The sequence below is a fragment of the Zalophus californianus genome, chromosome 1 (assembly GCF_009762305.2).
Source record: "Zalophus californianus isolate mZalCal1 chromosome 1, mZalCal1.pri.v2, whole genome shotgun sequence".
Lineage (NCBI taxonomy): Eukaryota > Metazoa > Chordata > Mammalia > Carnivora > Otariidae > Zalophus > Zalophus californianus.
The window spans coordinates 53,614,055-53,641,342 of record NC_045595.1 but is presented as its reverse complement, the minus strand read 5'-3'; the positions used below and the strand labels follow the sequence as shown (position 1 = coordinate 53,641,342).

Sequence of the window (27,288 nt, the reverse complement as noted above, 5' to 3'; positions counted from 1 at the left end):
ATGGATAAAAATAGTTAGTCCATATACTGAGAACACAACTTGGCAGCATTTTTTCTAACTTTCATGTTTCACTTAAGGTTGAAAGTCAAGTCACTCCAACACATTCCAGCCACCAATGCATCCCAGGTTAGGTGTTCTTTAAAAGGATGTGAACTTAGAGGAAGTGAGTCTACTTTGTTAGACACAGAGGCACTGCGTATTTAGAAGTGTGATTACTTCTAGTAAGCACTAATATGTGTCACCGTTTTCATATTGGTGCTTAAAATAAAATTTTAAAAACAAACTAATACAATGAAGGGGCTTAATGTTTTTCTTGAACAAAGGTAGTTTTAAAACATATTGAATATTTGCAGAAATTCTTTAAACTCCTATCACACAGATAAGCATTTAAGCAAATTATTTTGTTATCTCTTATTATGTGACAATATATTACTGTGGGGCCTGAGACTGAAATAACTAAGTGCAGAAATATCTCAATAATTTCAACAAATAGCTCCTGCTACTGAATGGGTCCCAGCAGGGAGGACAGCCAGGTATGTTCCTATAAATCCTTAAATTACTGAAAACACATAATCACCATTAAGGAAAGTAATAGCAGCAGGTCAAAGGGCAAAACCGCATTCTGTTCCACTTTAACTGGTAATAAGAAAGTACAGATTAAGGAATAAAGATGTGCACTAACCACACATCCTCAAAAAAAAAATTAGTATGTGCTAGGAAGCAATCATCCTGGTGGCAAATTAATTCTTGTGTAGTATTACAGTATAAGGGAGTGGCTTGCACTCAAATCCCACCCTTTTAAAAAAATGACCTGGATTTGGTCAGTGATTGGAGCACTGATTAGGGTGTCCTGGTGACTCTTGAGTGGGATGGAATAAGTTACTTGTCCTCTATTTTGATTTCATTTGGAGAAGATAAAAATTTAAGGCAACAATTATGGTCATCCTTTAAAGACATATAATCCTGTAAGAATTTTCTAAGCCCCTTGTATATCTGGTCTTACTTGATCTTCACAATAAACACCTTCCACTTAATAGATAAGGGAATTGAGGTCCCAAGTTTTTAAAGAAATTGCCAATTAACAGAAGAGGAAAGATTACAACCCAGGTATCCTGACTCCTAAAACAGTGATATTCTCTGGAATAAAGTATAATCGGAGGTCAGTGCTGGTAAGAAGTTGAGTATTAAACATCTCTATAGTAGTAGGGAAATCATCTTCATTGTTTGTACGTAATGATTATAACACTTCCTGAATGATACACCTTATATTTCCAGTGAAAACAACAAGAAAATGTTTCATGGTTTGGTAGTTATGCTAGATTTCTCTGGATACTCAAAATAGATTGCTAAAAAAAAAATCAGTTCTTGTCAATTATATTTATACGTCGGTGGTCACTTCTGGACACAAAAGTGCTCTCAATTTTATGACACTATCTGGAAGAAGTTCAACAACACATTGTTAATACTCTACTCCTACAAAATAATTTTAAAGCTCCATGGGAATTTAGATTTGCACAAGTTATTAGGATGTGACCTTTCCCTTAGATTTCTTATTTTAGGATTGACTTAACATTGTATTTCCCCAGTGGGAGCTGTTGTACTTCCTTCGCAGATAAGAAAAATAGCAATCACAAATTATAGTGAGTAAACTTAGGAAAACATATATTTCTGTGATGCAGATGAAACCAAAATCATAAAAGGAGCCTGAACTACGTATTCCTTGAGTTTGAGAGGAAAGCCATGTGGCTTGCTAACAAAAGAAAACAGAAGTCATGCCATTATGGTATTTCCCTGAAATTTATACCTAATTGTTTTTCGTCCCAGCTACCAAGTCTTATGACTTTTAAAGATTATTAAAGATGTTTACGTCACTAAATTTCCTATGTCCTGTCTACTGAGAGTATAAAAGATTAAAAATACCAAACTTTTAATAATTTAAAAGATTTCAGATCACAGGATCTGGATTGAAGGACAAGGAGTTCATCAGTATAAAGAAAAAAATTGAGTAACAGAGTTGCTTCACTTTACGTTTTATGGAATAATAGTGGCTTCCAATGATTGACCTCTTACATGATACTGTGGTAGAATTCAGGCATATTATTTGTAACATACGAGTCGTTGAAAGAATCCAGATAACCAAGCATGCTATAGCTAGGACTCCAGAGCTCCTTACTGGTATTTTTTTTAAAGGCAAAGAAAAGTGTGGAAGGGGAGATGATGAAGACATGTACATATTTTTCCTAACTGGGTGCCAAAATCAATAATTTTATATGGTATTAGTTGATGGAAATATTAAGAAATTATGAAAAGATTAAAAGTATTTTCTAAGAATGAAAGTGCAGGATATAAATGGGAATTAAGTAACTGTCAAAAGTAATCTTTTGTATCCTCTCTTATCAGACATATTTGTACGGTTAGGTTTTTTTTTAATTTCTTTTTTTAAGATTTTTTTTATTTATTTGACAGAGAGAAAGACAGCCAGAGAGGGTTCCCTCTGGGACCCTGGAGGGGGCTGGAACCCAGCAGGGGGAGTGGGCAGAGGGAGAAGCAGGCTTCCCGCAGAGCAGGGAGCCTGATGCGGGGCTCGATCCCAGGACCCTGGGATCATGACCTGGGCTGAAGGCAGATACCCAACGAATGAGCCACCCAGGCGCCCCTGTACGGTTAGGTTTTACTCAAATTACTTGAGAACATGGCTTCACTTGATTTATTCCTCAAGAATCTCAAATAATCAAACCTACCATTCATTCTGAAGTTTAATTGTTAATTCAGAGTCTCTATATCACAGAAGTTTTTCTTTCAGGCTTAATTTTTAGGAATTTAACCCTCAACATATTACAGCTGTGACTAACATTTTTAAGTAAAGATAGTACCCACTATGGTTGACATACATTTTTTCACAAAATATATAGTTTGGACAAAGCTAGGCTTTAAAACATTGTTTTAAATGGAAACAGAATTTAGAAATCATTTAATACAATCCCTTAAGTGTCAATGGATAGCAATGTATCAAATACTACACAGACATATAAAAATATGTGTGTATGTTTATTAAGAACTGGGAGGCAACTTTAGAATAGTTTGAATATGAACATTAAGATTATAGATAATTTTTTTCTTTAAATGATCTGTATTGTTGTTATTACATTGCTTATTTGATATAAAAAATATAGTAAACTGTATTGCAGTTAAAACCTATAATCTCTACTTCATGTCATTAACTATAACACTTAACCCTCAAATGAAGGTTTAGAATGAAAAGCAAAGGCAAGAGGCGCCTGACTGGCTCAGTCGGTTAAACATCTGCCTTCAGCTCAGGTCATGATCCCAGGGTCCTGGGATCGAGTCCCACATCGGGCTCCCTGCTGAGCGGGGAGCCTGCTTCTCCCTCTCCCTCTGCCTGCCACTCTGCCTGCCTGTGCTCTCTCTCTGTCAAATAAATGAATAAAATCTTAAAAAAAAAAAAAAGACAAGACAATCACCCCTAATCCTTTTACTGTTCATTGCAATACATTTTAATCATGTAATTTTGTATCTTAAAATTTTCTCTATATTGTTATTCTAAAACGACCATTCCCCTCAAATATTCAAACCACAAATTTAGAATATTTGATTTAGATAAATCTTTTTTAAACAACTGATTTGTATCCGCCTCTCCGGAAGTCCTACTTTGTTAAACCTGCATTTTCAAAAGCAGTCATTCCTTTCTAACTAGCAACACGTGGACTTGCAGGCCATGAGGAACCTGCAGCACAGTCTTTACATTTTATTTAAATTTGGCACAACCTCAGGAAATCATCTGCACCTCCTTGCAATTAAGTAGGTTTTTTCCTAGCCAAGAACAAAACAAAACAAAAAAAATACCAAAACCCCATATTATTCGATACCTAAACTTGGTTAAACTCCTCACTCTCCACCCTTATTCCACTATCACACACACACAAAGCCACTGCTAAGTGATAATATATTTAAATGAACAGAAATCATTTAAATGTATGCTTCAGAGGAAATATGTCTCTGTTCATATTGCTGGTAACGTATCTCCAGAGCAATCTGAAATGTCTTAAATACTAGTAATGAAAGACTAATGTAGTTGCTCAAACCCTTTAACAAAGAAACTCCTCTTCCAGCAATGTAGTTGAACAAGATTATTTTTTAAAAAGTGAAATATAGGGGTGCCTGGGTGGCTCAGATGGTTAAGTGTCTGCCTTCGGCTCAGGTCATGATCCCAGGGGTGCTGGGATCGAGTCCTGCGCCAGGCTCCTGGCTCAGCGGGGAGCCTTCTTCTCCCTCTGCCTCTCCCCCTGCTCATGCTCTCTCTCTCTCTCTCTCTCTGTGTCTCAGATGAACAAATAAAATCCTAAAAAAAAGTGAAATATATTCCTATATGTAATGATATAAGAATAAATAGCAATTGTATAACAATAAAAAACTTGAAACCACCTCAAAACTGGCTTAGTAAATTATGTGGTATCATTAAGATTTATTATTGTGTTGCCACTACAACAAATTTGGAAGCCAGGTAGAAACAAAGAAAGATTTATACGATCTAACAGTAAAAGAAGCAAAAATGCTACATATACTATAACTATTAGTAAATACAAGATGTGAACACATTAACAAGAACTATGCAGAACTAAGAAAAGGACAGCATGTGTGATTAAATGTGATCTTTTTATTTAAAAAAATATTTTCAACTTTTCAGTCATAAAAATATCTTAAAAGAATTTAATGTGAAGTGAAAAAAAACCTGATAATCAAAATTCAAAAGCAAAAGTAACTTGTCCTCGTTCCTAATCTTATTTCTAAATGGACCACCTCCCTGCCTTTTAGGTTTTACAAGTAAACATTATCTCTGTTCCAATCCTGAAGGCTTGCATTCATACACAGCAGTATAGCTCGGGAGAGAGTTTATTTACAGAGGGCAGGACTGAACTTTGCATGTGAGCACATACAGAAAACGATAAAGATCGTTATGTCCTATTAGTAATTTACAGAATTGTGATTTGCTCCACCCAGTATACCTATAATTGAATTCCTCAGCCATAAAATCATTGGGACCAAACAAGTTCAGATATCTTTTATCTAAGCCCTTTTTTCTCCCTTACCATCAGTTAACATATTTCTTCTGGGGCTTTTCTTCTTTTTATAGATTCATTTGTCTTAGTTATAAATTAACCCCACAAGCAACTCTCCCCACAACCCAGCTCTAGTGTGTCCTGTGTACCAGGCTTCTTTTTACACGCACAATTGATGACAGAGGGGCCATTTAAACTGCCCGTTGGTAAATGATGCCCAGGGAATCGTCTCTAGATTAATAACAAGATAAAAAATTCCTGGGCGCCTGGGTGGCTCAGTTGGTTAAGTGTCTGCCTTCGGCTCAGATCATGATCCTAGAGTCCCAGGGTCGAGTCTCACATCGTGCTCCCTGCTCAGCGGGGAGCCTGCTTCTCCTTCCGCTTCCTGCTTCCCCTGCTTGTGCTCTCTCTCTCATTCTCTCTCTCTCTCTCTCTCAAATAAATAAATAACATCTTTAAAAAAATAAAAATAAAAAATTCCTCAGGATAAAGGCCCTCGAGCAGAGAGTCTCCTCACAGCTGGGTACTCTGGCAAAGAAGTGGAATGCTAACTGCTGGAAACTTCCATTATTTCTTTTTTGCTTTTCAGAAAAATTGTGGTAAAATATATACAACATAAAAATTTACCACGTTCACCATTTTTAAGTGTACAGTTCAGTGGCACTGAGTACATTCATACATTGTTCAACCATCACCACCATCTACCATCTCCAGAACTTGTTCATCTTCCCAAACTAAAACTCTGTCCCCATGAAACATGCACTCCCCATCCGTCCCTCTTTCAAGCCCTGGCAGCCACCATGCTGCCTGCGGTCTCTAGGAATTTAGCTGCTCTAGGTACAAACTTCTGTTTTTTCTTGTTTCACCTGAATTGTGTAAAATAGTGTAGTTTACAAAACTGGTTGAACACAGAGTTGCGTGCAAAAAATAAAAAACTTAAGAGAGGAATTCCTAATACTTAGCATTTCATTTCTATGCCCAAATGCTTGGATTCAGACCAAACACTCATTTTTAGATGCCAAAGTATATACCTGCCCCTTACTTTGTCTTTCAAGAGTTTGGTCTTTCAATTTGAAATGGCTTTAGGTTTTTCTAAAGTCACACTGATTTTCTAAGCAAACTATAGCTGCTGTTCATTTTCTGTAAGAATTAAAGTTCCCTTAGTACTACTTGTAGTCACTGAATTCCCAGACATTTTGCCCAAAAACAATACGATCTTCCCTCATCTTTACCATTCAACTATAAGACTCCTAATTCTCCTAATTCTAAGTTCAGACGTTGCCTTGGGTTATGAAGATTGATGGGCCAAGAGATTATTAATGAGATCTAAACACTCCCAGTTTGGGTTTGAAAATTCAAATCAGACCCTGATCATCACCAACTAAAAACTTTGCTAAGGTATGTTTTCCGAGGAGGCAGAGCCCTGTGGAATTTTCCCACTTACAGGTCTTCTCTGGGACTGGAAGTAACTCGCTGAAGTAGTAAGTGGAGACCAAACTTGTGGAGGTAGGGACTGCAGTGTGTATGGCTAGGATTAAGAAACACAGTTCAAGGAGTATCCTTGATGAAAAGAATGCCCCTGCTTCTCTCTGTTCTAAGATGTGCAAACAAATAGAAACTTGCCATATAAATCAATGAAAATCTAATGAGAATGATTATTTAGGGACTCCAGTGGGACTTCTAAAGAACTTTTTATTTCAAAATAATCTGAGGCTTACAGAAAAGTTGCAAAGACAGAAAGCTCCCATGTACCCTTCACTTAGCTTCTCCTGCTGTTGACATATTACAACCACAGTACAATGATCAAAACTAATAAATTAACATTGGCACAAACCTATAAACTACTTTCTTTGGACTTCATCAGTTTTTCCACTAATGTCCTTTCTCAGTTCCTGGATCTAATCCAGGATCCCATATTGCATTTAGTTGCCATATTTTCTTATTCTTCTCCAAATCTGGGGTAGTTCCTCAGTCTTTTTTTTTTTTTAACAGCTTTATTGAGGTATAATTGATATACAGAAACTGCACATATTTAACTGCATTTATTGATTCAGTCATTTATCTATATCAGTGTGGAATCACGTATATATATTTTATTTGGGGAGCAATAATCCAACACTATAGTTATTTATTTTCTTGCTCAAATTATTTCAGCTTTGGCCATTGGGAGCTGGAAAAAATGTGAGCAATAAAATAACTATAGTATCAGATTTTATCTCTCCGAATAAAAAATATATATATGAGTATTAAATACTGAACCTACTTTCTCCTTTGTGAGCAAGGATCATGGTTGCATGGCCTAGAGGGAACCAGGCAAGATATTTTTATTTTTATCTCAATTTAATTGTAAGTATTATAGGAACCTAAAATAATATACTTGTACTTGAGACTTAATTCTAAGGATCTAAGTTATTTTCCAACTTCTAGGTCACTCTCTTATCTTTGTTTTGTCTTAGACAAATACATTACTGTGTTCTCCTTCAACTGATGGTAAATTACACAACAGAAAGTCTTCTGATAGCCAAAATAAAAGCTCTCTAAGAAATTTTACAATAAAATATTATGAAGCATTTGCATGTTCTTTTAAAAAGATACTTTGAAATACCAATTTAGTAAAATAAATTCTGCATTTACCTACCGTGAAAGGGCGACTCTTGTTTGAGAAAATGGTCTTCTTGTATGCTGTGGCTTAGAGTTGGCTTCTTTCAAATCTGAACAATTAAAAAAAAACACACAAAACATTTGATATACACATACTCAAAATTTTTAGACAACCTAGGCTGCCAAAATGTACAGGCACAAATAAATTTATTTTCTCTGTTGGATTTCACTCTGAATATTTGTTTTCCCTTATTTTTATATTCTCTAGAAGTAACCAACAGACTACCAACTGTAAATCACACAGGGCTGGAGAATCTTCTTAAAGAGACATGTATTAGATTTACTTCACCCACTCTCCTACTTGTCACTGATCATGAGTTAAGGTCTTTTATCTTATCTATCTTTTATGTCAACTTAATAATGACACCTACATTATTGGACAAACTTAAGAAAAACTAGATCTTAAAAGAATTAATAATCTCGGGTGCCTGGGTGGCTCAGTTGGTTAAGCGACTGCCTTCGGCTCAGGTCATGATCCCAGGGATCTCGGGATCGAGTCCCACATCGGGCTCCCGGCTCAGCGGGGAGCCTGCTTCTCCCTCTGACCCTCTCCCCTCTCATGCTGTTTCTCTCTCGCTCGCTCTCTAATAAATAAATAAAATCTTTAAAAAAATTAATAATCTCAAAAGATAGGTGTTTGCTAAAAGCTACACATAGCAAATATGCTATTTATTAAAATACAGAACTTCATTCTGTATTTTAGCACTGTATAATAGCACATGGCTATTAAGTCTACATTAAAAGTATAGTCACGTATCACAACCATTTAGGCAACAGTAGATGTAGCACAGTCCATGTGCAGATTTTTAAAAGGAAGACCCAGAGAGCAAAATATTCAAGTAAATGTGCCAAAGGTCTCAGGATTCATATCCTTGGCTCTTACGAAGGGCTCGGGGATCCTAGAAGAGCTGTACGTTCCATAAAGACAAAACAGCATCTAGTGCCAAAAGCCTTATCATCAGGGCCTTAATAGCCCAAACTTCCAGACCCAATGATCTGCACAGTCTAACCTATACAAAATTCCTTTTTTTTTCTTTTTAAATTCTACACCTTTGCAAATTTGGAACTCGCAAAAACTGTCCTATTACCTGATACATAACATCAAAGTAGTGGATTATGAGTAAAAAACGTTTTCCCATTTTGTTATTTCTAACATGAAAGAATATAAACCATAGCCAATGAATTTTGTTTGTTTCTCTAGCATTATTTAGTACTTTTCTTTGGGAATTGAAAATTCTCTTAACATAGACTCAACGCTAATAATAAAGTAATTATTTGTTTTCAGAATGGGACATATTCTTCTATAGAAAAAGCTGATTTGTCAGTGTTTTAGACCTGTATGTTTTGTTTTCTGACTGATTACCAACCTGTATGAGAGCAATTTACATAAATGCTCTCCGATTTGTTAGTCAAAAACTAAAGGAGTATCCACACCAAAACTATTCATTGTATATAACATGTATAACACATGAGAAACAACTTTATCTATAATGGATTATCACCTTTACTTTTTTTTATGTTAAATTAAACTAAAAAGGGCTTAAGTATACGGGGAAAAAGGGAAAGAATATTAATAAAGAAAAACTGGAACAAAATCTCTATCTGAAAAATTAAAGAATGCTGACTCCTGGTTAAGAGTAAATCATACAAGCTTTCCTTGACACTGGTCCCAATTTCCCTTTGAAATACATATGAGTTCATTAGAAGTACACAAGAAGAAAGTAAAGATAAACTGCCATGTATTCCTAGCTCGTGGCCCCAAGAGTTGGATCAAACAGAAAACTGGACCACCTCCTGCAGCTTTCAGAGACAGACAGAATTCTATAACCTTTCACCAAACTCTTCCTATAACTAAGATCAGTAATGTCCTTTCTGTATCCATTCAGAATTGCACTGTACCACACATAAAATGTGTAGTTTCCAAACATTAACTACAGTAGAGAAGAAACAAGATCCATTCTGGGGGTAATGTATACCAAGGATTACAGTTCTTTCACATTCTCCATCTGGTCAGTTAAATACAGATTGGTTTATATTCATTAGATTATAAATCCTTCTACTCATCCCTATATGCCAGAGAACTAGGCTGTGACAACAGCAGACAAATCCCTGACATTTCAATAGAACCCACATTACATAGGGGCTCTTCATACCTACTCATCCAACTTTTTAGGTTCTGCTAAAAGTCGTCTCTCAGATAAAAGTAGATAATAATGCAGGCCAAGGGGCAATTTACTCAAACTAATTTGTCTGAAATGGTATAAATGGCAAAAGTTGACTTAAGAAATAGAAAAACAATTAACAATGAAAGCCACTGAAAACTTATCAAAGAATTATTTCCCCAAGAAGCTCTGGGCCTAGATAATTTTCTAGATTATCTTTTTCTAACTTTCAAGGAAGAGGTAACTTTCTTGTTACAAAATTGTTTATGAATAGAAGAAAATACCCCTACCAAATTAACTTTTCAAAAGTAGCACACTGATATTAAAACCTAACAAAAAAGAGAAAAATACCAGTCCTACTTAGTAATATTGATTTAAAGTTATAAATAAAGTGCTAATGAACAAACTCAATCATATACTAGAAGAATAAACCACCATAATCAGGTTGGATTTACCTCAGGCAGATTTACCCCCAGAATATCTACTAAATAACGTGTCACAGCACTAGGTCAAGTTTTAAAAGAAACCGGATGATTATCTCAAACAATGCAAAAAAAAAAAAAAAATACTTCAACAAAATGCAACAGCCATTCTTGACATTGTTCCTTTAGAAAACTAAGAAACTTTAATAACAGGAATATTTATCTCACTCAAACTTACAACCAATATCATCCTATTTGTTAAATACTATAGCAGCATTTCCCAAAATGTTTTCTGTAGATAACTAGTTCCTTAAGACTTTCCAACAGAAAGGTTTCCACCATAAAGCAAATTTGCACACGTTACTTCTTTTTTGGAGATTAATAAGGTATATAAGCATTGTATATACTCCATGGGCCCTATACCTAAAACAAAAATCAACAATAACAATCTGCCTTAACTCAATTGTTCTCAAACTTTTTTGAACATGTCTCTTCACTTCACTCCTCAACCCACTTTACTGTGGTTTTTGTCCACCTTTCTACAGAAACTAAGGCAAAATTTGCACGTTTCCTTCTTGCTAAATCCTTTAGGCTTTTCTCGATTTTCACTCTATTCGTCCAAAGCTGTGCTGGTAAATGTTTAACAAGTGGTTCTCCTTACGGGGAAAAATGCCCTGATTGGCAGTGTTTGCCAATTTCTGGGGTATAAATACTCCCACCAGGACTGAACTGAGGCTACCAACGTGATGTCACTGAGTGCTGAGGTGGGCAGAGCTGGAGCATGCCATGCAGCATTTCTACCATTCAGATACAGTCAACATGAACACAAACATGTAAAATAATTAGGAAGTGATGCCGGTGGTGTGTTTATTACCTTTGTTTTTGTTTTTTTTTAATTTAACTTGTTTAATTGCAAGTATACATCACTGTATTTTTAATAATGGCTGTGGATAATAATGGGCTCACAGAAACCGTGAAAATTTAACAGCTGACTTTCACAAGCAGGTCTGAGCTGGCTCTGGCACACTGGTGTTCTGCAGTATTTGGTATTCTGTCCATCCTTTACCACTGAAACTGTCTCCTTCTTTAGTTGCTTGGAGACCAGTTTCTCCTAGTTCTTATTCTGTCGCATGACTACTATTTCTCTTCTTGGTACCTCTTCTTTCTGAGCTCTTCTATCTTATGTGTCCTGAAAGTTCCTTCCTGGTTCACTCTTACCCATAAACCCTTCTGCCTGCTTATAACTCCCAAATCTTTATCTGTAACCACAACTATTCTCTCAAGAGTTCTAATTCTGTGTTTCCAACTTTTTTTTGGATATCCCTACCTGAGGTTCTTTGGGAACCTCAAGCTCAACACCACCCAAGCTAACTACCCATCTTCTCCCTCTAAAGAACAAAAGAAACACAACTCAACACATAATTGGGCCACTCCTCATTCCCTGCAAGATTAAAGAGTAGAGAATAGAATTCTCTCTACTCAGGTCTCTCAAAATATGTTATAGAAGATTCAGTTCATAATCACAAGCAACCCTTCTCAGGGAAGGGATACCGTTTTCCCTACTTCCCTTCAATGTTTTTCACACACCACACTCTCCAAAATGTCTCCTTCACCAAAACCCCTCCCACTGAACATTTTCTCCATTCCCAGCCCGGTCATTTTTTAATCTCTCCCTCTTCCTCCCCTTCCCAGCACTTTATCATGTCCTCCAGCTTTTCACATCCAGTCCCTTTCTACTCATTCTCCAGCACTTCCTCACAAAAACTAGGAAATGACCCTGCAAGATCAACTTTTCTAAGGGTAAGGGAAGAGGGTGTTGTATTATCAAAAGAAGATTCCCTTTGGTGGACTGGGGGAAAGTGAAAGTGTATGAACACGCCCAAATGACTAATTTTTATCCCATCAAACCAAATCTCTAACTAGTCTCCCCCTAAATAGCTGACGGATTCCATTAGAGGCCAGACTCAAGAAGGGCCAATTATATCCTTCCCTAGATTTTTACACTAGTCATACTAAATTTGCTATTAAATTTACCTCTCTATCCTGGGATGAGGCTTATTTTGATTAAGAGGAATCTAAGAGGGAGAGAAAAATGGAACTGAAGAATCTCTTAACAATGGCAATTTTAACTGATGGTGGAACTACTGAATATAAGTTAAAGATTTGGTGAGATGATTTACCTTGTCACAAGTAATAAGAATAAGTACTTCAAGTTTCTTAGCATTTATGAGACACATAAACTGATGCAGTGAACCAAAACAACTAAAAGTTTAGATCTAATCCATGCTTACATCTGAATATGGTTATACTTGTGTAGATCTAATGATTAAGTGTAGAATGGTGGTAGTGGTGGTGCTAAAGTGTAGACATCTCCTTCTCTGGCAAGTTAAATACTGCAAAATTAGGCTTTTGTTAAAGAGTGTAAGACAGGGTGGCTGTGTTCAAAATGCTTGGGTTTGAATCCTCATTTTATCACCTGGCAGGTTATTTTTACCTCTCTGTGCTTATTTCTTCATCTGCAAAAGAGAGATAATAGTGTGTATTTTCTATGGTTGTCGGAAGAATAAAATGAGATAATGTAGGCGATGCTTAAAATAGAGCCTGATACAGAGTAAGTACTCAATAAATATTAAATATTACTATCAATAGCTAATTACTTTTTTGGTGCTTGAGATAATTAAAGAACAGTCCTTTAGAAGGATAGTTAAATGACATTTTGGTGAAAGATTTAAGCTGTGGAGTAAAGGGTAGACTGAATGGAAAGAAAGCATTCTCTAAACATGAAATCATATGGTTCCATTTATAAATCAGTTATAAACTAAGTTATCCTAGTGACAATATTACTCCAAAAAGTCATGGTATCTATTTAGGATTAAGAAGTAGAATGAGACTGTAGGTTTGAAATAAAAAATGACAATCATTCGTTGAGCATCTGATACTTGTTAGCAGTGTTCTGGACACTGACGATAAAGAATGAACAAAACAGACTAAAGTTCCAACTCTTGTGTAATGGCATATATGAAGACATACTAAAAAAAAAACCAAAAAACAAAAAACCTAGATCCTGAAGGATCATGTGATATATCTGATACACCTACCATTTGGAAAAAAGAGATAAAACTAAGGTTGTTAGAGACAATTAGGAGTTACTTCAACAAGCTACTATGCTTTACTAGATTTACCACTGATCCCCTTCTCCCAGTGTGAAGATGAGTGATTCAAAAATATTTTATAGGGCTCCTGGGTGGCTCAGTTGGTTAGGCGACTGCCTTCAGCTCAGGTCATGATCCTGGAGTCCTGGAATCGAGTCCCGCATCAGGCTCCCTGCTCGGCAGGGAGTCTGCTTCTCCCTCTGACTCTCCCCCATCTCTCGTACTCTATCTCATTCTCTCTCTCAAATAAATAAATCTTTAAAAAAAATCTTTTATAAAACCAATCGAAGTCCATGTATAAGTGATAACCAATTTTATTTCATATCAGAAAGAGCAACATAAACATTTTGTTCATGCTAAATTCAGAAAACATCCCCACTTCATCATTTGACTAGTAGATAAAAATACATTTAATTTCCATATTAGAGACCTAACCAAAGAGAGAGATGTTAGGAATTGGGAAACAGAGAGAAAAAGGAAGACAGCCATCAGAAGGAGAGAAACAGAAAGGAAAAAAAAAGGAAAAAAAAGAGACAGCATATAGGAAACACCAAAAATCCCTGGGGGGGGGGCGTTGAAGGAGAGAGGTGATGGGAAAGAGGGAATTAGAAAAGCTATAGCAGGAACTGAGAGGACAGCCAGGAGATCTCGAAAATCCAGATTAGGTCACGGGTAATAACTTTTTACATTTAAGCTCAGCTATTCACTTTGGATATAAGCATCATAAATCATCATCATTGGTAGTCTATATACTGTACAGAAATTAAGAAACCACCAAAGTTTTTACATTGGTAATTACATACATATTCTACCTTCAGGAGACTATCTCTGCTTTTCTCTAAAGTCACATTTTCCCTACTTTGGTGCCTATGCTCATATAATTTTTCCATTTGAAGTGCTTTGTCCATCACTCCACATTCAATGAACAACACCCAATAAATATTTATTGAGTACCTACAACCCTGAATCGCCAAGGAAATGTTGAAAAAGAAAAACAAAGCTGGGGGCATCACGTTGCCCAATTTCAAGCTATATTACAAAGCAGAGATCACCAAGCCAGCATGGTACTGGCACAAAAACAGACATATAGACCAATGGAACAGAATAGAGAGCCCAGATATGGACCCTCAACTCTATGGGCAAATAATCTTTGACAAAGCAGGAAAAAATATGCAAAAGAAAAAAGACAGTCTCTTCAATAAATGGTGCTGGGAAAATTGGACAGCCAGAAGAATGAAACTCGACCATTCTCTAACACCATACATAAAGATAAACTCAAAATGGATGAAAGACCTCAATGTGAGACAGGAATCCATCAAAATACTAGAGGAGGACATAGGTAGTAACCTCTTTGACATCGGCCACAGCAACTTCTTTCAAGATACATCTCCAAAGGCTAGTGAAACAAAAGCAAAAATGAACTTTTGGGACTTCATCAAGATAAAAAGCTTCTGCACAGCAAAGGAAACAGTCAACAAAACAAAGAGGCAACTCACAGAATGGGAGAAGATATTTGCAAATGACACTACAAAGGGCTGACAGCCAAGATCTATAAAGAACTTCTCAAACTCAACACCCAAAAAAACAAATAACCAGGTCAAAAACTGGGCAGAAGACATGAACAGACACTTCTCCAAAGAAGACATACAAATGGCTAACAGACACATGAAAAAATGTTCATCATCATTAGCCATCAGGGAAATTCAAATCAAAACCACACTGAGATACCACCTTACAACAGTTAGAATGGCAAAAATTGGCAAGGCAAGAAACAACAAATGTTGGAGAGGTTGTGGAGAAAGGGGAACCCTCTTACACTGTCGGTGGGAAGGCAAGTTGGTACAGCCACTTTGGAAAACAGTGTGGAGGTGCCTCAAAAAATAAAAAATAGAGCTACCCTATGACCCAGCAATTGCACTCCTGGGTATTTACCCCAAAGACACACATGTAGTGCAAAGAAGGGCCATAGGCACCCCAATGTTCATAGCAGCAATGTCCGCAATAGCCAAACTGTGGAAAGAGCCGAGATGCCCTTCAACAGATGAATGGATAAAGAAAATGTGGCCCATATATACAATGGAATATTACTCAGCCATCAGAAAGGATGAATACCCAACTTTTACATCAACATGGATGGGACTGGAGGAGATCATGCTAAGTGAAATAAGTTAAGCAGAGAAAGTCAATTATCATACGGTTTCACTTATTTGTGGAACATAAGGAATAGTATGGAGGACATTAGGAGAAGGAAGGGAAAAATGAAGGGGGGGAAATCGGAGGGAGAGATGAACCATGAGAGACTATGGACTCTGAGAAACAAACTGAGGGTTTTAGAGGGGAGGGGGTGAGGGGTGGGGGATGGTTTAGCCTGGTGACAGGTATTAAAGAGGGCACGTACTGCATGGAGCACTGGGTGTTATAGGAAAACAATGAATCATGGACCACTACATCAAAAACTAATGATGTAATGTATGGTGACTAACATAACGTAATACAATAAAACTAAAAAAAAAAACATATGAGACACTATTCTAGACACAATTCAAATATTTATGCAGATTTTAATGAAAATGGGCTATTTTAACAAAATATTCTACTAGACTTGAAGAAAAATGATTTTTTTTCTTCTGCAGCTACCTTTTTCTTCATCTGATGCCATAACCACTAAAAAAATCCTTATGAAAATAATGTCCCTTACTTAAAAGCATTCTAGAATTTTCCCCAAACTCTAGTGAGGATACCACTCCTGTGGGGGTCTAAGTCCTCCAGATCCTCCAAAGTGCAATTAATTTGTGATAATTCCAGCTGCTAAATGTTTACAATAACAATTGGAAGTTTCTAATAACTAAGTCAAAAACGTTGAATAATAAAAGTTATTTGAACTTTCACCCACATCAAAATGGAATCCTGAAGACATTACCAAAATGGATAGTCAGGGCTGGTCTTGTTCAACCACAGCAATACATCACAGGAGGGAGAACAAATGATTTTAAGTCAGCAGCAAGACTGTGATTTAGGTAACTTGTTTCTGTAGATATTGCATTACTTGTGAAAAACATCACTTGGAAGAGGAGCATACCACAAATATTAAAGGTGGAATTAAAGGGTGGCTGAGAAGCCACCAGAACTGTACTTTTTTTTTAAAAAAGAACTATGGAACTAACTGTACAGATATGCTTAAAACTGAACGTGCATTCAAATTTAGGAAAATGTAATTACAAGTCCTGATGAAAACATCCAGACACTTAGTAGACATTGGTTTTCCAATACGGTCCATAACAAAAGAAATAAGTCTATGAAGTTAATATTACAGATTAGGGAATCGCTAGGGTATCACCCTATAAGTCGTCTAGTTCATTTGTCCTATCAGACAAGACTCCTTGACTGATGGCAGTTCAGATTCTGCATGAATGTCTCTACTGACAAAGTATTCACTTCCACACAAGACAGCCTTCCCACTGGTGGACAACGGCAGTAACTGGAATCCTTTCCTTATGCTGAGCTGAAGCATGTCTCCCTTTAATTTCTAGCAATCCTGTGACAAAGGGCTGTCTATGACGGAGGAAGCTCCATAAGGGAAGGGACCTGTCTGTCTTGCTTACTGCTACAGTACCAGTAGCTAGCACAATGTGTGACGCATAGTAAACATGCCATAAAAATGAGTCTATGGAACCATGAGAGATGATGGACTCTGAAAAACAAACTGAGGGTTCTAGAGGGGAGGAAGGTGGGGGGATGGGTTAGCCTGGTGATGGGTATTAAGGAGGGCACGGACTGAATGGAGCACTGGGTGTTATGCACAAACAATGAATCATGGAACACTACATCAAAAACTAATGATGTATGGTGATTAACATAACAATAAAAAAATGAGGGTATGGCTGATGACTGCCTCACAGGACTCAGTCACAAAGTCCAGTCCATTTGTCCTTTAGGGCAGTGGTGCTCTAACTCGGAGGTGAAGGAACTTTTCTTTTTTTTTTTTTTTAAAGATTTTATTTATTTGACAGAGAGAGAGACAGCGAGAGAAGGAACACAAGCAGGGGGAGAGGGAGAAGCAGGCTTCCGGCTGAGTAGGGAGCCCGACGCGGGGCTTGATCCCAGGACCCTGGGATCATGACCTGAGCCAAAGGCAAGACGCCTAATGACTGAGCCACCCAGGTGCCCCGGAACTTTTCAATCTATCGTGGATATTTCTGTAGAATGGAAAATGATGTGCTTGAATGTTATGACAATATAAAATTTTTAATGCGTGTCCTCCAATCTGTACATACCTTGTACCAAGTCAGAAACGGAGGGTTTATGAGCAGATCAGTCTCATTTTCCCTACCTCTTTGTTCCTACAAGCCCTCCTCATTTTATGTCCAGATGTTCAGATAGCCTCCTGTTTTCCCTGCACACTACTGCCAAATTAATCTCCTGATTAAATCATCTCACTCTTTTTCTCAAGACCTGGAATCTCACCACTCCTTATAAGATAAAACCCACACTCCTTTGCCTGCATTCCAGACCCTTTCTCATCTGACCTAAAATCTCTATCTCCAGCCATATTTCTCCTACTCACATACACGTGCTACATCCACTTCAAATGCATTGATCTCGGCAGAGTTTCCCTCAATCCATGCTTACGCACTATTCCAGGCTTTGTTTTCTTACACTGGAAATTCCTTTCCCCTCCTTTTGGGCTGCCTCAAACCCTGAACTTTTGTTGTTGTTGTTGTTTTATGGGGCAAAATTTACAGAACATAAAATTAAGTATTTTAAAGTGCACAACTCAGTGGTATTAAGCACATTCTTCAAGCTGTGCAACCAGCACCTCTATCCAGTTCCAAAACATTTTAATCACCTCAAAAGGAAATCCTGTACCCATTAAGCAGTCACTCCCCTTTCCCCCCTCCCCCCTAGGCCCTGGCAACCACTAATCTGCTTTCTCTATGGATTTGCCTATTCTGGATATTTCGTATTAAAGGAATCATACTTTAGCTCCCTTCTTCGTTTCTTTTTCTGTATATTTTTTAAGTTTTTTTTCCCCTATAAGGTTACCCTGTCAATCTCCCAATTTCTCAAGTCTAGTTTAATCCCTCCCTTCTCTACATGGCTTTTCTGGGATATACCCTCCAATCCACACTGATCCACAATTCCCTGAATTTTTGTAGCATTTCTTTTCTGTCTTACTTCTTTTAGCTCTTAATCATATGCTGCTCTGAACTGTTGTTTCCATGTTTGAATTTCACCCCATTTTGATTCATGTAGATTATAAACTCCTCCTTCTAGCAGCTTTGGTGTCTCCCTTTGTGCCTAGAACATACTTGAACATGTGTGCGATTCACTGTGTCCAGCCATACACGAATGAATAACAAACTAAGGAAACTGAAGTCTGGATCGCCAATGAGAGAAAGCTTCAAACCCATTTCAATCCTTCATCTTTCTTTTTATCAGGCTCTACCCTCCCTGCCATTTTGCTGTCTCTCTTGTGTCTGTTGGGCCCTTCTTTGCCCTAGTAGGAGGTGAACAGGTGTGGCTGCAGAAGGATAATGGCAGGCTGCCCAAGGGTGGAGAGGGTGCAAATTCCCTGCATTGATCTTTGGCTAAGAGACTCCTACCTTCGTTCTACATCCACAGATGAAGGCTGTGGAGAAGAGGGGGTGTGCAGAGATGTCACAAGGCCATATAAGAAAAGGTTCCTCTATTTGCTTTTCTTTTATATGTAAATCAGTTTCTTTGGTATTTTGATTTGAAGTTGCTTATAAACCCATATCTGCCTTGTGAAAGGAGATTAACTGTTAAATAATGATGATAATACTTGTGATTCATATATGAAATACTGATTAAATTACTTTGTATATTATAAACAAATTAATAGGCCAAAACTTGATAGTGTTTTATCTAATACTTAACAAAATGTTTGAAAAGGAACTGTTTATTTTATGCCTGAGTAATAAGTCTAAATGACATTTTTCTATTGTACATTATTAGGAGGTTTTCTCCAGTTGTAGGACTAAATAGAATCTGTTACAGTTGCCATTGGAAGCCTCCAAACAAGAATGTAAAACAGTGCTCTGACCCTTAGGCCATTTAAAACCTGTTTTTCTGACCAGAACTACTAAAAGATCCAACATAGAAAGCTGAAGTCTATAATTAACATTTTTTTCCCCTTTTCATATCCCATTTTGCCCGCTTTAGAACAGTAAAATGAAAATCTCTTCTGGCATTAATTTCAAATCATTATGTATCATTAAAATGTTAAATAAAATAGAAGTTAACATTTTAGAGAGTAACTTAGGGAATTCCTTTAATATGTAGAGAATAGTAGCACTGAGAATCCCATACAGGTGATCCTGAAAATGCCCAAACTTGTCCTCAGTAACAAATCAAGTTTAAAAATATTTATAAGGTACTTCTAATGCACCCAGCCCCCCTGTGCTACAGGCTGTGAATTAGGGAAATCAAATCAAGTTCAGAAGTATTTATAAAGCACTGATAATACACTCAGTTCTCTACACTATAGGCCATGAATTAGGGAAGGTATGCAGTACATACATATGTAAGAGGAATAAGAATTACAACATCATTTCTATCCTCTATGAATGAACAATTTTGCTCGGTACACAGAATTTGTGCAGAAAAACTGTAAGACATGACAGCAAAGAATCAGCAAATAAAATGTGTAATACAGAGTATGGAACACGTTAAATTACATTTCAGGGTAGATCTGCCTTCTAACTGTTTTACGTCAGCTGAGATTAAAATTAGTTTGCATTTTCCGAATTCGAAAGCTGGTGGCCAGTATAAATACTTTACATACATGTTGTATGACAAAGGAAATCAACCTGACATTTACAAACTTCATATGCATAATAGAGACAAATTGTGTGTCTGTATTGTGCTTTGCTAGGATCCAAGATTGTTCCAGCAGACACAGTAAATTACACAGAATGAATCATGTGCGTGGCCTAAAGACACAACCAAACCAATATGCTGTGTTCAACTGCTTATTTTCTCAGCTTTTCCTGAGCTGTGGGCATTTGCCTCCCTAGCGCTAGATGCTGGTTTACCAACCTAGCATGGTGTGCTCTCAAGACTGAAAAGTATTAGTTTTCCTTCCTATGTAAGGATATCTAGTGTTGAAAGGCAAGTGGTCATTGATTAAATGTCTGTGGAGTCTGTGGAATTGAATAAACTGTAGTGAAATCTGCAAAACTGGAGAATTTTGGTTACATCTAAAGTTAACTGTAGGGTGCCTGGGTGGCTCAGTTGGTTAAGTGTCTGCCTTGGGCTCAGGTCATGATCTCAGAGTCCTGGGATTGAGTCCCGCATCGGGCTCCCTGTTCAGGGGGAGTCTGCTTCTCCCTTTCCCTCTGCCCCTCTCCTCCACTGGTGCTCTCTAAGAAATAAATAAAAATCTTTAAAGTAAACTATACTCTACTTTGCCATGTCAGTCTACATATGAATGGATTAATTGTATATCACATAAATTCCTTCAGAATGTATTTTCCTTATCATGATTCCCCCAAAGTGTCGTGTTATTCAGAACTTATTTTTAAGTGGTCAATAAAATATTTTCTGTTAATATAACATCAGAACTAAAATGGTAGACAATTTGTATGTGAATATAGAATTTGGAAATAGCTATAATAAGTAATTCGACCAAAGGACGCACAGTTGAAATAGTATCTGGATCTCCTTTTACTCAAATATTCTATTCTAAATATGTAAAAGTTCCTCATAGGCTTTTAAAGAAAAGTAGCTAACTTTATTTCCCAGGGGGGAAAAATGTGGTTTTTGTTTGTTTTTTTTTTAATTTTAACCAGTGAACTTTGTTTTACATTTAGGTATAAATTTTTTGTAAATAAGGTTACAAATTCACTTGCATAGTTCACCCTTTACATATATTCACTGTGAGAACAATATAAAATAAATAATCCTTCTGCAAAGTGAATAATCACCTTGTCATTTGGATTTTCAATAATAGTAATACTCTATTAACAAAGGATGCATTCTACCTCCTTTTTTTTTTTTTAAGATTTTACTTATTTATTTGACAGAGAGAGAGAGACACAGCAAGAGAGGGAACACAAGCAGGGGGAGTGGGAGAGGGAGAAGCAGGCTCCCAGCTGGGCAGGGAGCCCAATGCGGGGCTCGATCCCAGGACCCTGGGATCATGACCTGAGCGGAAGGCAGACGCTTAACCAACTGAGCCACCCAGGCACCCCTCTACCTTCTTTGTTAATAAATTTGTTACTGAGAGAGACATAAAGTAATGTAATATAACATTATACATAACACAAAATACATACATATAACTTAAAATAGTATAGTAATAAGGGATCCAGGACAAATAATCAAGGATGCAGGTTTTCCCCTATTCACAACCAACTTAAAGATAGCCACCTGACTCCGTGTTGGTCTAGCAATGCTGACTTGTCACGGGGGTGGGGGAGGGTGGGGGGTGGGGGGGGAGGGCCAAGACCGTAGCCTCCTCTTAGATTTCACCTCCCCCACTAATGCTCTTGTTAAATCTAGTTAACAATAATTGTAAACTCCAGGAGAGATGGAATTTGTCTGTTCATTGCTTTATCCTTCTTCTCTAAAATAGTCTTGGCACAAAAGAGGAGCTCAATAGATATTTGTTGAATAAATAAATCTTCATTAAAAAGGAGCTTCTTCTCAATTTGTCATTGGAGGTATCATCACATGAAGTCTGTGTTACCCACAAATTCTAAGGCTATAAACTGAATCTTGTTGGCTGAGGTCTGCCTTGGGCTGTATTAAGGAGTAAATCATCAGAAGTGAGGGAGGCAGAAAGAAGAGAGAAATAGTCCGTATTTCTAAAAGCTTTTAAAACTTTGTTTTCATTCAGATAATGGTTATTCTAAAGACATCAAGCTGACATAAACTTCTCAAAATAAGTTCCAAAGAAAGTGACAAGAAAATGTAACCTGTAATCTGGGTCAAAGGTAAAAACATTTAATTTTCCCTTTGGGATTTCTAGAACATTGCAAAAGAAGAAAAGGAATAATTAATTCGAAGGCTATTGCTCTGTGTATGTGCATGGTGTGCACATATGTGTATATAAATATGTACTGCTTGGTGTATGTATATTTATATACTATATTATATATGTGTTATATATTAAAAATATGCCTTTTACAGCGTTCACTCAGAAGTCTGACTAGATTTTTGGAAACCTCAATTCCCTTGCTATTAATAACTATCCTATCATGGGATCATTTGTTTTTATAAAAAACCATAATAGACATACATATTTTTTAGAAAAAAATTTTTAAAAGGGTAGCTTTAAAGCAAAATAACCCCAGAAACTATTTTTTAAAAGTCCTGTTTGTCAGTGTATGCTAAACATCAAATAGGGAACGTAGGTCCAAAGAAATAAACAAAATCAAATCCAATGTATGGCTGAGAAAATTAAGAGACTATAACAGAGATGGGATATTTTTCTCCCCCCAAGTAGAGGCTAGTCAAGCAAAGAGTACAGTGAAGTCCAATATGTGAAATAAAATTAAGTATGAAATAAAAGTGGGTATAACCAAAAAGAATTCATGTGGTGCCTTAACATTATTGTCAATGGCTTTCAAGGAATTAAATAGGTAGAGGATTCTCAATGTTTAATTGACCCTTTGCCTTGATTTTTACTAATCAGAGTTATAGACATACTAAAAAACAGAAAAGCTTTAAACATATGCTTTTAGTTACAGAAATAATTTTATATTACTGGCCGAACTTTGGAAAAGAGAGAAAGAGATAAAAGTTTTTAAAAAGCCCTCCATAACCTAATATAACTATCATGAGTTTTATATATTCCTTTCCTTCCAGACTTTTTCATATACATATATTTATGTAAGGTTGCAATCAATAGTGCACATACATTTTTATGCTACTTCTTTTAGTTAATATTTTTCAGATGTATTAGCATTTCTAAATCATCACTAATGATTGTATGACATTCCACTTGGTGATTATACCATAATTTACTTAATTGTTCTCTTGCTATTGAATATTTAAATTACTTCCAAATATTGGTTCCTATAACATTGCTTTTATGAAAGTCTTTGGGTATATTGCTTTCCCTATATCCTCTATGTCTTTGGGAAATGTTCCAGAAGTAGGGGTATAGCATCCCAGTGTGTGATATACTGCCCAATTGCTTTCTAAGCACCTTGAACTCAATCACAGTGACATCAGAAATATATAAGACTACAAGTTTCTTCAATTCCAGAACCAAAGAATTTTAGAATTAAAAAAAAACCATCACCAACAATCACCAGGAAGGGTACATTTTCTACTATTACTAAACTGGAATTGAGGCTTACACCCGTATCTTGTAAGTCTGTTTAATGTGGATCCTCTGGGGGTGAATCATCCTCAGTAATCTTATAAAATCCAGTCCCGAGGTTGTAGTCTTTGAACTTGGGAGACTCAGGAGAACCAGTGATGCTCAGACTACAAAGTGAGCTGGCTAGCTTCTCTTGACACAAGCTTACCGATAACACTGAACTTCTTTAAGTAATACAATGCCAAGCCAATGGGGTTAATTTTACAGGATGATCCCAAGAGAGTCTATCAACGGGGAGAATATAGCAAAGAACTTAACTATAGGCAAGGGGAAGGCCTACTAAAAATAATCCAAACTAAGTGCACTGATCAATGGGTCCAGGCCATCACATGGGATGCAGGAACAAGGCGTTCCAAAACAGTACCCATCAGAATCCCCTGGAGAGCCTGTTAAAACACATCTTCTGACTCAGTAGGTCTGGGTGTGGCCTGAGAATTTGCATTTCTACCAAGTTCCCAGATAATGCTGATGCTGCTGGTCCAAGGACCACACACTTGAGAACCATCTCCTTAGATGATTTCTTCATCGTTTTTTTTTTTTTAAAGATTTTATTTATTTATTCACGACAGACAGAGAGAGAGGCAGAGGCAGAGGGAGAAGCAGGCTCCCCATGGAGCAGGAAGCCTGATGCGGAACTTGATCCGAGGACCCTGGGATCATGACTCGAGCTGAAGGCAGACCAACCAGGCACCCCTGATTTCTTCATCCTTTTTAAAACATGTATTGAGTGCATACTAAATACTGTGCTAGATGCTAGAGATAGGAAGATAAATAAAACCCAATTAGTACCTGCTTCAAGAAATTAATAATCTATATTTTTGTAGACATTGTACTGCTCTAGTCCTAAACACCAACGAATTTGGACCTTGTTAAAAAGAAAGTTTAAAAATATATTATATTGTCTTTAAATAAAGCCAGGATGTTTCTAATTAGTTCCAAATATTTTAGGAAAACATGTAGTAATCCTACATTGGCAAATGCCTGAGTATTTTCTTCACTCTTCTGGATTTTGACATATGCAAATAATTTGTTAAAGTATCTTCTTCATTTATATATACATCATTCATATGTTTGTTCTCTTTCATAAACTCTATCCACTACATAAAACAAGAGAAAAAAATTTATGCACTTTTCCACATGCAATCAAAAACTTGTTTATACCGGTAATCATCAACTGACAGAAAAGAACAACGTTTAGTAAGGTAAGACTCTGAGATTCTTTGCTTTAGATTCCGACTTCCGCAACATTGTGAAAAAGTGAAAGACAAGTAAGCAATGTGCTCAGTCACAGGCATGAGGGTGGCCCAAACCTAACTGTTAAATAAACACTACCTATCAGCTGATTCAATTAATGAACTTGCTTTTGACATAGTTACTAAGCTTCTACTTCGAACAGAGATGTGTTGGCTTGCCATAACTATTTTTAAGCAAAAAATAAAAGAAGAAATAAAGCATGTGTTAAATTTTATGATCTGTGGATCTGCGAAAGCATTAAGTATTATTTATACTTCAGTATACGTTTTTCTGATGTGATTGAAAGGTCCCCCTCATTTCAATCTATTAGGAAGCTACTTTAAAAGTCTGGAAGAACTCACAGAGACACTAGATCACTTGTCTAGCATCACAGAGAAAATAAAAAGACATAATGAGAAGTAATATTTAGATATTTGACTGCCAACTACTAACTCATAACCTTAATTTTGATAACATTTCCTAGGAAAGTTGATGTTGGGGAATAACAACTTGTTTTCTTTGAGGGAAAAAAATGGTTCAAGGAAGACTTGTATTGACATTTAAGAGAAAAATAAAGGCATGTATGGGAGAATATATCCTTTCCTATCACTGCTATTTCCAATGATTATTTTCCTATTTGGTTTCATAGAGGCTGGTTTACAGGGAAACTGGAATATGAATCACTTTAATTTTATTTTTCCTTCTCCCGATCACCTCTTTTTAAGCTCCCACATGTGTTGTCTATTCCCCAAAGGCCTTGTTTTCAGGTAGCAAGGAAACTAGGACTAACTTCTCAAATTTTTGCTGACAGTGATTTAAAGAACTAACTCTGCTAGGAGTATTGGCATTTTGAAAGTGGACTTCAAACTTTCAAATGAAAAATATAGTTTTAGAGGTGGAATGACAGCCAGTGGGGTAGGGTCAAAGTTAAGGGGTTCTTTCCAGTACTTCATCATTGTACTCAGGCAGTCTGACAGGTATGTTTCCCCACTGCCTTCCCTATAAAGGAAAATTTATTCCTTATACGTAGAGGGTAAGAATATCCTTTTTCCATTCACTTTCCCAGATTCTCTCCTGAGGAAACTTCTAGAGCCAGACAGAATAACAGTGCTAGGTGGTAACTTTAGAATTTAAAACTATTTTAGGGACGCCTGGGTGGCTCAGTTGTTAAGCATCTGCCTTCGGCTCGGGTCATGATCCCAGGGTCCTGGGACTGAGCCCCGCATCGGGCTCCCTGCTCGGCGGGAAGCCTGCCTCTCCCTCTCCCTCTCCCACTCCCCCTGCTTGTGTTCCCTCTCTCACTGTGTCTCTCTCTGTCAAAATAAATAAATAAATAGATAGATAGATAGATAGATAGATAGATAGATAGATAGATAGATAAAATCTTAAAACTATTCTAAAATTCTATGATGTCACTGGGGAACAGTAAATTCTTAGAAACCAACTTTATATTTGAGGTCTATGAACGGTAACTGCAATCTGCTGATTGTGGGAGTTGACCATAGACAGATCTCTTACACTCCTACTCAGGGTATTTCCCTATTTTTCTACCTCCCTCATATCTCCCTTCTCCTTATCTGTGGTAAACTGTGAAGGAATTCACACCCCAGGTTTATGCTAATATGAACTCTTTCCAGAAGGTCAGAAAATTTGTTTCAGTAAGTCTTATCCATATTGTTAATTCTCCTAGATGAGTCTACAAATTAAAGTGTTTTTTTTAAACAGTGAATCAGTTAAACTAGCAATGAATTTATTTTCTAAAAGCAAAGAAGTGAAATAAAAATGTTTCCTAAACAGATACTGAATCAAATTGAACTAAACCTTATAGGATCTAGTTTAAATCCTGACTGTAAAGTTTTAAGTCTCAATTTTAATTGATTCTTGTTGCATGAACTGATGACTTCATTTCTTTCCTTCATATCTGAGAAATCACAGTAGGGAAAGGAGACTCACTACACCCTGTCGCAAAAAAGATTTTCAAGTTGAGAACGGCCTGGTCACTGGAATAGCTCAAGGTACAGCAATGACTCTGAGAAAGCCCAAGCTACTATGAAGAGAGCACATGCTAGCTAATATTGCTCCCTGCTCCCCACCCCAAAGGGGAAGCCACAGGAAAAGGGAACACTCACCTATAGGCACTGGCCTAAACCCTTCTTTGCCCTCAGTCTCCTCACCCCTTTAGTTATGTCCCTACATGGGTTCTGTAGCTCCATATTCCAGAAACAGAAT

At 36.9% G+C, this 27,288-nt stretch overlaps 1 protein-coding gene across 4 annotated transcripts in view; it reads right to left on the bottom strand.

Moving 5' to 3' along the window:
* Positions 1 to 27,288, bottom strand: part of PPARG (peroxisome proliferator activated receptor gamma) — a 131,239-nt gene that overhangs the window by 99,031 nt on the left and 4,920 nt on the right. For 2 of the 4 annotated variants that reach the window (XM_027586524.1, XM_027586525.2), the window contains exon 2: positions 7,713 to 7,789. The gene's annotated coding sequence lies outside the window, so the exon portion shown is untranslated. The remainder of the gene's footprint in view (positions 1 to 7,712; positions 7,790 to 27,288) is intronic. The other 2 variants (XM_027586522.1, XM_027586523.2) reach the window with 1 other exon arrangement.